The sequence below is a fragment of the Lepus europaeus genome, chromosome 12, assembly GCF_033115175.1.
Source record: "Lepus europaeus isolate LE1 chromosome 12, mLepTim1.pri, whole genome shotgun sequence".
In the NCBI taxonomy this organism is placed as follows: domain Eukaryota; kingdom Metazoa; phylum Chordata; class Mammalia; order Lagomorpha; family Leporidae; genus Lepus; species Lepus europaeus.
This window is the reverse complement of record NC_084838.1, coordinates 82,232,338-82,243,732: the sequence shown is the minus strand read 5'-3', so window position 1 is coordinate 82,243,732 and position 11,395 is coordinate 82,232,338. Positions and strand designations below refer to the sequence as shown.

Below are 11,395 nucleotides of genomic sequence, written 5' to 3'. Positions count from 1 at the left end.
AGATATCTTGGAAACAAGAAATTACTACATTCATTTGTGAACGGTCTGTCCTCTGCTTAGCTGACTAGCTGTTGCAATCAAGGAATACAGAACTGTCTCAGTCCCTGCTCTTCCTTTAATACTAGTTAAATAACATAGAATTAATTCCTCTTTATCAATCCGTATTAGTAATATAAATACATAAAGCGAAGCAGTGAATTTCAAAATTTGTGCAGGGGAAACTAGTTGATTATTTGTTTCCAATAAGGCTAGTAGCAAAATAATTTCTACAAAATCAGTCCAAGCTAGTAACAAACCCCTGATTTAGCAGGTTGAATCCAAGTTTGAAGTTAGGTAATTGTAGTTCCTAAATTACTGTGCAAATCTAGAAACTCCTATGTAAAAGAGTGCTAGCAGCATCAAAGCCCTGTGATAAGAGTAGGCAATACCGATTAGGTTTTGAAATGCAAAGACATATGAAGAAATCTGAATGTCTTAATAATGATGTCATAGCAATGGCTTCAGAATTCCTTTAATAAATCAGAAACTAAGACAATTCATTAGTCCATACTGTTCTGAGCCAAAAGCCCAAATTTGAAGCAAGTGATAAAGACATAAAACCAAAGATGCGTTTTCGATTAGGATATGCAAGAATCTCAAGCTTTATGTCAGCAGCCCCCTCTGAAAGGAAAAAGCTGAGTCATGACTGTCTATCTCTCTCTAAAGCTACCAGTCTCTGAAGGAGTGCAATTCCAAATGCATCCCTGTAGGCGGGGGTGAGCGTAGCCAACAAGGAGTAGATTGTTTCATAGTAGGGGGTCTGCAAATGATCATTCACTTGGTCAAAAGCATACCCTACCACCCTAAGCCCTGCTTCCGTGAGCTCCAGGCAGTATCCGTTCCTTTCCTTCATTTCCACGTTGATACAGGCTATGTCATCTGCACAGCGCAGACTCTTGGAGACAAACATGTTGTTAACAGCAGAGAACATCATTTACAATTGCTTCAGTTTCTAGCCTCATGTCTTTCGTGTCAGTGCCTTCAAAACCATTAAGGTCTGAACTGTCTTCAAATCCTGACATACTCAAAGGGATCACACAAACAAGACTAGTGTCTGCTAATACCAACCGATAGAATCAAAAAGGGAGAGAACAATCCAACATGGGAAGCGGGAGACACAGCAGACTCAGAATAGCAGATGTCCTAAATAGCACTCTGGCCTCAGAATCAGCCCTTAAGGCATTCGGATCTGGCTGAAGAGCCCATGAGAGGATTTTAGGCATGGAAAGCCAAGACACTCTGGGGGAAAAAAAAAAAAAGAAGAAGAAGAAGAAGAAGAAGAAGACATAGATCTCAGCGAGTGAGATCCCAGTGGAAAGAACGGGGCCATCTGGCCGGCGCCGCAGCTCAACAGGCTAATCCTCCGCCTTGCGGCGCCGGCACACCGGGTTCTAGTCCCGGTCGGGACACCAGATTCTGTCCCGGTTGCCCCTCTTCCAGGCCAGCTCTCTGCTGTGGCCAGGGAGTGCAGTAGAGGATGGCCCAAGTGCTTGGGCCCTGCACCCCATGGGAGACCAGGAGAAGCACCTGGCTCCTGCCATCGGATCAGCACGGTGCATTGGAGGGTGAACCAACGGCAAAAATGAAGACCTTTCTCTCTGTCTCTCTCTCACTGTCCACTATGCCTGTCAAAAAAATTAAAAAAAAAAAAAAAGAACGGGGCCATCAAAGAAGGAGGTACCTTTCTCTGAAGGGAGGAGAGAACTTCCACTTTGACTATGACCCTGTCGGAATAAGATTGAAGTTGGCGAACCCTAAAGGCTTCCATAGCCTTGGCAACTCATGACTAGAGCCTAGGGAGATTACTGATGCCATAAACAAGAGTGTCAAATTGTTAAGTCAACAACAGGAGTCACTGTGTACTTATTCTCATGTGGGATCTGTCCTTAATGTGTTGTCCAATGTGAAGTAATGCTATAACTAGTACTGAGACAGTATTTTTACACTTTGTGTTTCTGTGTGGGTGCAAACTGATGAAATCCTTACTTAGTATATACTGAATCAATCTTCTGTATATAAAGATAATTGAAAATGAAAAAAAAAAACTTGGTGTTAAATTGGAAATTGCATAGAAAATTAATCAATTTTTTAAAAATATCATGTAGGATCTCTGTCCTTAATGTGCTGTACATTGTGATTTAATGCTATAACTAAGTACTCCAACAGAATTTTTCACTTTGTGTTACTATGTGGGGGCAAACTGTTGAAATCTTTATTTAATATATACTAAATTGATCCTCTTTATATAAAGAGAATTGAAAATGAATCTTGATGTGAATGGAAGGGGAGAGGGAGCGGGAAAGGGGAGGGTTGCGGGTGGGAGAGAAGTTATGGGGGAGGGGAAGCTATTGTAATCCATAAGCTGTACTTTGGAAATTTATATTCATTAAATAAAAGTTTAAAAAAAAAATCCTGACATACTGCTTAGCTCCACGGGATTCCAGTCTGTCTCCATTCTTAATGACAAAGAAAGAGGAAGAATCCAGAGGGAGAATGGAAGAAATCCTCTCAGGTCACCTAACTTGCTGTGTGATAATCAGCACCCCCTGCGCTCACCAGCGTTCTCCTCTTCCTCTCTTGGGAGGCCTCTGGACTGACAGCCTCTTAACTGATGGCTTTGACAATAATCTCTCTCCAGTTCACTCTGCACAGAACTGCCAGAGTCCCCTTTGCAAACTGTGTAATACCACTTCCTCAACTTCAAACACAGCATAGCTGCCACGGGCCCTCCAACACATACACTGATAGATGTAGCATTGTTGCTGAAAATGTAAACCCTCAATTTAATCATAAGAAAACATCAGATAAACCCAAATTACTTCTATGAATAAAATGATTACTACTCTCCCAAAGTGTCAAGGTTTTAAAATAAAAAGACTGAGGAACTGTCACAGACTGGAAAAGAATAGGAAAGCATGACAACTAAATGCAGTTCCAGATCCTGGATTGGATTCTGGAACAGTAAAAAGACATTACTGGGAAAACTGCTAAAGTACAAATACATTCTGCAGCTTAGTTAGTGCTATTGTACCGATTTCTTAGTTTTTTTTCCCTTTCTTTTTTAAATATTTTATTTATTTATTTGACAGGTAGAGTTACAGACAGTGAAAGAGAGAGACAGAGAGAAAGGTCTTCCTTCCACTGGTTCACTCCCTAAATGGCCGCAACAGCTGGAGCTGCGCTGATCCAAAGCCAGGAGCCAGGAGCTTCTTCCAGGTTTCCCATGCAGGTGCAGGGGCCCAAGCACTTGGGCCATCTTTTACTGCTATCCCAGGCCACAGCAGAGAGTTGGACTGGAAGAGGAGCAACCGGTACTAGAACCAGCACCCATATGGGATGCCAGCGTCACAGGCAGAGGATTAACCTACTGCGCCATGGTGTCAGCCCCCAATTTCTTAGTTTTGATCATTTGTGCTGTGTTTATGCCTGATGTCGACATTAGAGGAGGCTGAGTGAAGAGTATATGAAAACTCTCTGTGCTACTCTTGCAACTTTCCTGAAGTCTGAAATTATCTCAAAAGGTAAATGGAAAAGAGAACAGGAAAAAATATGTCATTGCATGCAAGTCTCATCAACTATATGAGGGAAAATAGAGTCAAGGGATACATTTATTTTCATGCAAAAAAATTCTTAAACTCACATATAGTTTTTTTCTTTTCGTAATCTGCATTTTCTAGAAACTTTTTTAAAATGTGTGCATTTGAGAAGTGGAGAGACAGAAAGAAAGAGAGAGAGAGAGGGCTCCCATCGACTGTTTCACTCCCCCAAGTGCCTGCAATGGCCTGGGATAGGCCAGGGTGAAAGTCAGGAGTCAAGGACTCAGTCCAGATATCCCAGTCACTGAAGCCATTATTGCTGCCCTCCCATGGTCTGCATGAACAGGGAACTGGAGCGCGCTTTGAAACTCAGGTATTTCAATGTAGGACACAGGCATTTTCCTCTGTGAATTTTGAGAAGGCCCCTAAGCTTAGAGAATTTGAGCAGTGACAGGGAGAAAGAATTGTGCCTGACAGATGACCGTAGGATGAGATGTAAATAAAACACACCTCCCATCAGCTCCCCAAATATACATATAGTGTGAGCATCCCACAATGCTAAATGTAGTTTGATGCTAGAAAATAGCATGCCCAAGTCAAGCCAGTTAGCTGTTTCGCCTGGGGCCCAGGTGGGAAGCAGTGATCTGTTTCGACACCAGAGGAAAAGCTGATTCATTGTTGTGGCAGACAAGTCCTCCTGATTTCCATCTGGCCTTTCTTCCTTAGTAATAAACATCCTGATTCCAGATTGGAGTATTGTCACCCTGCTAAAAGAAAGCCCAGCATTTCTCCATTTATCTGGAAAATAGTGCTATAAAATAATGAAGAACAGAGCTTTGGTGTCCATCACACAGAGCAGAATCAAATCTAGCTGTGATCTCAAGGAAGTTATTTGTCTTGAGACTTACTCACTTTGCCTGTAAAACAGATAATGATAAACTTACTCAGTGAAGTTGCTGTGAAGATTACATTTTTAATCAGTGCCAATGCTTTATCTTTAGCATTGTAATCTGGCACAGGATATGTGGCCATTAAATATTAGCAAGTTTTATTTAAATACGTGGAGTAAAAGCCATAAGACATTTCAAGTACAACTGTTGCCTTATAATTCTGTAGATACTACTCTAATTGTGTGTTCCATTTAACCAAGCAGTCAATAATTTTTACACTAAGAGCTGGTACTCAGCTTTCTTTTTACATTCTAGACTTCAACTTCTTTGCCCACTCTCACAGTCTCTGCATTCTATCCACCAAATTGTCCAATCTCTCCAGTTTTCCGGAGTGAAGAATCCATTCTTCTGATCCAGCGACCAGAGAAGGGAAACTGAAACGAGATGAGTCTCTGTCTGAATGGTGCTAGTCCTCCCAGGATATCTTCACCTGATACTGTTCACCTTACCACTTCTCCTTTTCTTCCTTCTACTTACACGTAACTGGCATCCCTATCAAATAGCTCTAATTACTAAACTTGTATATACTTCTTACAAGTTGGAACACCATTTTAAAAGTTGCCTCAACCAAAAGAGAGAGAAGACATTTACATTCTAAAAAATTGTGTTTCCAACCTGAGAGTGAAAATGCTGACATTATTAACCAACAAGTAGTGCTGGATGACACAGACAAGTCACAAGTTAGACTATCAACAAATAAATTTCTAATTGGAAAATAATCGTACAATACCATATTTGTGGGGCTGGCATTGTGGCTTAGTGGATAAATCTTCCACCTTCATTTCTGGCACCCATATGGAATGGGTTTGTGTCCTGGTTACTCCATTTTTGATCCAGCTCTGTGCTAGTGGCCTGGGAAACTATCAGAGGATAGCCCAAGTGCTTGGGCACATGCTATCCACGTGGGAGATGTGGAAGAAGCTCCTGGCTCCTGGGCTCATCCTGGCCCAGCTCTGGCTATTACAGATATCTTGGCAGTGAAACAGCTGGTGGAAGAGCGCTCTCTCTCTCTCTCTCTCTCTCTCTCTCTCTCTGTGTGTGTGTGTGTGTCTCCCTCTGTCTTTCTGTAACTCTGACTTTAAAAAAAAAAACAGATTTGTAAATATAAACGGAACATCTTAGTGCTGTTGGGCTTCCTTGTACTTATTTGAACAATAAATATTTTGCTTGAAATCACATGTGGTGTTGGAAATGGGCTATCATAATCTTTCAGTACTTAGAAATCCCAGAAGCCTTAATTTACTTTGCTAGATCTGATAGAAATCAGAGGAAACAGTATCAGAGAGAAGGCTTGTGGGGCAGGGAATTTGGAAGAAGGTGAAGCTCATTCTTCTCAAACACTTCTGTTGGTAATACTTTTGTAACTGTAGCTATGACATGTATGTATCTCCAATATTCAACTCTATCTTCTGTTTCTGGATTTTTTTCCTTAATTCTTTCCCCTTTCTATTGCTGTCTAGCATAAATCTTTATTAGGTCATCTTTAGGATTATTCGAACAATCCTCTCAGCTATCTTCTAACAACAGTGAATCTCCTGGCTCTTGTCAGAGTCACTAACAGTTCTGTAACAACACTTTCATCATATTACTTTAATGGTTCAGAATCTAAAGTGACTCTCCATTGCCTGGTGACTCATCCAAATTCTTCTGGAGGACATTGGAGGCTCCCAATAACTTTTTATCACCTGAATTATTAAAACCTGTTTTCTCTTACTTCTTTGTGTGAATTACAGTCAGACAGGTCTTTGCCTTCTCTCCACCTTGCTCATGTTGTTACTCTCCCATTAGGACAAAGATTGCTGTATTTTCCTATGCGGAATGAATTTGACCTTCTGGTAGTGGCTCTGGTAGAAATATCCCCATCAAAACTCATGCTGAAATTTACTTGGCACTGTTACGGCAGTATTAAGAGGTGGGACTTCTAAGAGGTGACTAGGTCATGATGGCTTTGCTCTCACGAAGGAGTCAGTGCCATTTTTGTTGGGGTACATCAGTTATCTTGGGAGTGGCTGTTACTGCAGGATTGGGGTCCTGATCAAGGGAGTAGTTGCCCCCTAACCTTTCTCTCTCAGGCATGCTTGCTTACCCTTCTGCCACTTTATCATGCAATTCAAAGTCTAAACCAGATGCTGGTGCCATTTTCTTAGACTTCCCAGCCTCCAGATCGGTGAGCCAAATAAATGTTTGATGTTTATAAATTATCCAGTCTGTATTATTCTTATGGTAGCAGACAAAATTGACTAAGACAGTAATGTTTCTCAGGAGTTCCTTGGACACCATCAAGCCTTTGCTCTCCATTCATGGCAGGAGATCCCATGATGGCATGAGACTCAAACCTGGCTAATCAGACAACTACAACACTTTGGCTATAGCAGGTGGTTCAAGGAAGGACACATGATCCAAGCTGGTCCAATCAGAACTCTATTTGAGACTTCTATTGAAAAGAGCAGTGCTTAGGCCGGCGCCGTGGCTCAACAGGCTAATCCTCCGCCTAGCGGCGCCGGCACACCAGGTTCTAGGGTTCTAGTCCCGGTCTGGGTGCCAGATTCTATCCCGGTTGCCCCTCTTCCAGGCCAGCTCTCTGCTATGGCCCGGGAGGGCAGTAGAGGATGGCCCAAGTGCTTGGGCCCTGCACCCCATGGGAGACCAGGAGAAGCACCTGGCTCCTGCCTTCAGATCAGCACGGTGCGCTGGCCGCAGCGCGCCAGCTGCAGCGGCCATTGGAGGGTGAACCAACGGCAAAAGAAAGATCTTTCTCTCTGTCTCTCTCTCACTGTCCACTCTGCCTATCAAAAAAAAAAAAAAAAAAAAGAGCAGTGCTTAGCAAATCCAATAAATAATGAGTGATAGATTCCTAACAGTGTAATTTGAGCCTCTGCATCCATCTATGCTTGATTGATTTTTTTTTTTTTTTGTAAAAAGAAACAATGAATCCTCTTTTTTTTCCTTTTGGTTTAAACTAATTTGAATAGGTTGGCAGAGAGTACTCCTACCTCTTTTCCTCCTCAGGTGAAACCCATTCATCAAGATATATCTCTCCTGCCCTTTCAAACTCTTCGTGTCCATTACTTAACCCATACTGTTTTTAACAGTGTCTAATTCTGTACTCTTTTAAAAAAATATATTTATTTATTTGAACAGAGAGGTAGAAGGAGAAAGGAGAGAGAGAGAAAGAGAGAGAGAGAGAGGTCTTTCAGCGCTGGTTCACTCCCCAGATGGCTGCAATAACCAGAGCTGAGCAGATCTGAAGCCAGGAGCCAGGAGCTTCTTCCTGGTCTCCCACATGGGTGCAGGGGCCCAAGGACTTGGGCCATCTTCTACTGCTTTCCCAGGCCATAGCAGAGAGCTGGATTGGAAGTGGAGCAGCCAGGACTAGAACTGGCGTCCATATGGGATGCCAGCACGACAGGTGGCAGCTTTACCTGCTATGCCATAGTGCTGGCCAATCTGTACCGCCTTAACAAAGTGTTTCAATTGTTTAATGATTTTAATGATTTCTCCTTTAATTTTTCCAATATAACATAAAGTTTTTGAGAGCTTGGACCATGAATTACTTCTCTTGGGTTCATAACACAATTTTTTAATTCTTAATATGTAGACTGAGCAATAAACTAAAATTAATTTTTCTAGAAAATCAGTGGTTAGAATCTCAAAAATAAATGAAAACTGTGCAAATCTTTGCTAATCAAGGCCCAGCTATTTGGGTAATTCTGCATGTGATATGAAGTCCCACTTTGTATCACTTCCTAAAGATGCCTTCTGGGGTCTTTGGAGAGACCAGTAACAGCTCTTTGTTTTAAAACATAGATGTGGGGCTGGCGCTGTGGCGTAGTGGGCTAATCCTCTGCCTGCGTTGCCAAAATCTCACATGGGCTCCAGTTCAAGTCCCAGCTGCTCCTCTTCTGATCCAGCTTTCTTCTATGGCCTGGGAAAACAGTAGATGACCCAAGTCCTTGGGTCCCTACACCTGCATGGGAGACCTGGAAGAAGCTCCTGGCTCCTGGTTTCAGATCAGCTCAGCTCCAGCAGTTGCGGCCATCTGGGAAGTGAAACAGCAGATGGAAGACTCTCTCTCCCTCTCTCTCTCTGCCTCAGCCTCTCTGTAACTCTGCCTTTCAAATAAAATAAATAAAATCTTAAAAAAAAAAAAATGAATGCCTGAGTGCTTGAGTCCCTGCACAAATGTGGGAGACCTGGAAGAAGCACCTGGCTCCCAGATTTGGACTGGCTCAGCTCTAGCCATTTTTTAAAATTTTGGCCAATATTTTTTAAAGATTTACTTTATTGATTTGAAAGAGTTACGGAGAGAGGGAGACAGAGAGAGAGGTCTTCCATCTGCTGGTTCACTCCCCTGATGGCTGCAATGGCCAAAGCTGTGCCAATCCAAAGCCAGGAGCCAGGAGCTTCTTCCAGGTCTCCCACGTGGGTGCAGGGGCCCAAGGATTTGGGCCATCTTATACTGCTATCCCAGGCCATAGCAGAGAGCTGGATTGGAAGAGGAGCAGCTGGGACTAGAACCAGCACCCATATGGGATGCCGGCGCTTCAGGCGAGGGCTTTAACCCACTATACCACAGCGCTAGCCCCATAAATAAAATATTTTTTAAAAAAAATGCTCATAGGTGTTAGGGACCAATACTGTGGTATTAGGTTAAACTATTGCCAGTTTGAGTCCTGACTGCTCTACTTCCAGTCCAGCTTCGTGCTAATGGCCTGGGAAAAGCAGAAGATGGTCCAAGTGTTTGGGTCCCTGCCACACACATGGGTGACCCAGATGGAGCTCCTGGCTCCTGGCTTTGGCCTGCTCCAGTATGACCCTGGCAGCCATCTGGGGCTTGTACCAGTAGACTAAAGAGGTTTCTCTTTCTCTTCTCTTTCTTTCCTTCTCTCCCTCTGTAACTCTGGCTTTGAAATAAATAAATATTTATAAAAAAAAAAAAAGGTGGGGGGTGCAGAGCCTTCATCTTGTTTTACACAGGTAAAGCAAGATAGGGAATGGTAAACAGGTAGGATGGGTTAGTTATGATAATTTCACTTGATTCTGGGGTGGAGGGACAGTCTTGAGTTATCTGCTAACTGGCTCTGTGTAGATTGGGCAGAGAATATTGGCTTGGTATGTAGAGTTTAATTTTAAAAAGTGGTTGGGGATGTGGACTCTGGCTTTGTCAATTTGTGAGTGAAGGGCATTGAGTTGTTTTACCATCTCTTGGAGCTAGCTAACCCTGGGAGGATCAGACTGTCACTGGTCAGGGAGGCCCCAGCTGCCAGAGCATCAAAAATAAGAAAATAAATGAACATATCCCCTCTTTTCACCTGGGATAAGAACAAATTGAACAGTAAGACAAAGAGGAGGCAAATGTTACCCGAAACGTCTTGTCAATTGCTGATAAAGCCTACACTAGAAGAGACATACTTTTCCAAAAAATTATTTATTTGAAAGGCAGAGAAAAAGAGACAAGTCAGACAGAAACAGACAGAGAGATATTTCTTGTCTGTTGATTTACTCCTCAAATAGCCACAACAGCCAGGGCTGGGCCAAGCCAAAGCCAGGAACTAGGAACTCAATCCAGGTCTCCTACATGGTTTGCAGGGATACAAATCCTTGACCCACCACCTGCTACCTTACAGAGTGTGTGCATCAGCAAGAAGGTAAAATTAGAAATGGAGCCAGGACTCAAACCAGGCACTCCAAAATGGGATGTGGGCATTCCCAAAGATAGCTAAACTACTATGCCAAACCTCCACCCCAGAAGAAAGATCTTCGAGTGAGAGTAAAATGGGCTTCCTGACTCCTTTCAGAAACAGTCTGATTTCCTCATGTAATCACAGGCAGCACTGGATCTGGATGATGATTTTTTTTTTTTTTTTTCAATTGGGAAGGGTTTAAGAGCGAGCAACAGGGAAGAACTTGTGCTTCCTGCCAGCAAGTTTAATCCTAAGAAGAAAGACATAAGGCCTGGAGTTGACTCAGGCCTGCTCATTTATTTCCAAATGCAGCAGCCCGATGACTCATTACCTTCGCTAGGCAGAGTGAGCAAAGAGTAGGTAAAGCAGAGTGCTGCCTGGCTGACCTCTCGCTGCAGGGATGGATGTCAAGAGAGGAGAATTATCACTCCCCAGCACCAGACAACATGGACTTCTCTAGATATTTTTCAAATTAATATAATCTTGATCCTTCCTTAGCCATGGTTGCAACTCCAGGGTTTCACGTTTGAAATTCAGAGTTTCAGCTCTCTGATATTCAGACGAGAAAGGATTTAAACCAATGAGGGTCCCCGAGGTGGCTGCCTAGGCCATAAAACATGGGTGAACTTTCAGACTCTGGTCCATGGGAAATATCTTGCTTACGACCCTTGTTTGTATATTCTCAGACTTCTAGTCTCTTTGATAGAGCCAGGGAAAGGGCCAATAGGGTCAAACACTGAAGAACAAGTATTTGGTGGATATATCAATAAAGAATGACCTAGAGATGATGTGTGAGGCCTCGCAGGGTCTCAGAATTGTATGGCAAAACGGAAGAAAGGCATGTACAGCAGCATGCATATTTATTTTAAACTTTCATTCGCTTGAATCAGGGTCAGCAAATTATGTCCCATTGACCAAACCCAGTCAGTCTTTTTTTTTTTTTTTTTTTTGGTAAAGTTTTATTGAAAACTTTTAGTCTTTTGTGTTCTCTCTGGTTGCTTGTACACAGTAACACCAGCATTGAATAGTTGTGAGAGATGCCTTCTCAGCCTGTAAAGCTGAAATATTCACTACTGTAGCAATATTCTCTGCAGAAGTTTGCCAACTCCTCATCTGTGTATGAGACACAGTTCTGAACAGGGCCAGCCCATGTTGTAACAGAATTCACATTCTACTGGGGAACCAG

At 42.7% G+C, this 11,395-nt stretch overlaps 1 pseudogene; it reads right to left on the bottom strand.

Annotated features, from left to right (window-relative positions):
* Positions 1 to 679: 679 nt before the first annotated feature.
* Positions 680 to 2,494, bottom strand: LOC133771333 (GSK3B-interacting protein-like; annotated as a pseudogene).
* Positions 2,495 to 11,395: the final 8,901 nt, after the last annotated feature.